This window comes from Microcebus murinus, chromosome 14 (genome assembly GCF_040939455.1).
Source record: "Microcebus murinus isolate Inina chromosome 14, M.murinus_Inina_mat1.0, whole genome shotgun sequence".
NCBI lineage: Eukaryota > Metazoa > Chordata > Mammalia > Primates > Cheirogaleidae > Microcebus > Microcebus murinus.
In genome coordinates, this window is record NC_134117.1 from 1,132,982 (window position 1) to 1,134,179 (window position 1,198).

Genomic DNA, 1,198 nt, shown 5'->3' on the forward strand with positions numbered 1-1,198 from the left:
GCTTGCTTTGGCAGCACATATGCTAAAATTGGAGTGATAGGCCAGGCGTGGCTCACGCCTGTAATCCTAGCACTCTGGGAGGCCTAGGCAGGCGGATTGCTTGAGCTCAGGAGTTGGAGGTTGCTGTGAGCTAGGCTGACGCCAGGGCACTCACTCTAGCCAGGGCAACAGAGTGGGACTCTGTCTCAAAATAAATAAATAAATAAATAAATAAATAAATAAATAAATAAAATTGGAGTGATACAGAGAAGATTAGCATGGCCCCTGGGCAAGAATGACACAAAGGAAAAACAAAAACAATAGTGTTTACCAGGAGTCCTCAAACTTTTTAAACAGGGGGCCAGTTCACTGTCACTCAGACCCTTGGAGGGCCACTGGAGAGTGTGGCACACACTCCACACATGCGCACTGTGGGTCTGGGACGAGTCGGCTGCTAAGCAGGACAGGCAGCAAGGCAAAAACACCCGGTTGGCCCAATAAATGTCCTAGGCGGGCCGCATGTGGCTCTCGGGCCAGGCCTTAGTTTGAGGACGCTTGGTGTTTATGATAGGTCCAGGCATGTGGTGCCTCAGGCTGGAATCTCAGCACTCTGGGGCCAAGGTGGGAGCACTGCTTGAGGCCAGGAGTTCTAGACCAGCCTGGGCAAACAATGAGACCTTATCTCTACAAAAACATTATTTTATTTTATTTTTTTTTGAGACAGAGTCTCACACTGTTGCCCGGGCTAGAGTGAGTGCTGTGGCATAAGCCTCGCTCACAGCAACCGCCAACTCCTGGTCTCAAGCAATCCTCCTGCCTCAGCCTCCTGAGTAGCTGGGACTACAGGCATACGCCACCATTCCCAGCTAATTTTTGCTATATATTTTTTTTAGTTGGCCAATTAATTTCTTTCTATTTTTTATAGAGAAGCGGGTCTCACTCTTGCTCAGGCTGATCTCAGACTCCTGACCTTGAGTGATCCACCCGCTTTGGCCTTCCAGAGTGTTAGGATTACAGGCTTGGGCTACCATGCCCAGCCCCAAGACATGTTTTTACTTAGCTTGGTGGTGCCTGTAGTCCCAGCGACTCCAGAGGCTAAGGTGGGAGGATCGCTGGACAAAGGACTTGTATCTAGCTAGAATAAACACAGAACTCTTAGAACTAAATAATAAGACCACCCAGTTAAAAAATAGACAAAAGATTTGAATAATCACTTCAC

General features: G+C 48.2%; 1 pseudogene; it reads left to right on the plus strand.

The window, feature by feature from the left end:
• The first annotated feature begins 223 nt into the window (after nt 1-223).
• On the plus strand, nt 224-309 carry LOC142875781 (uncharacterized; annotated as a pseudogene).
• The last annotated feature ends 889 nt before the right edge of the window (nt 310-1,198 follow it).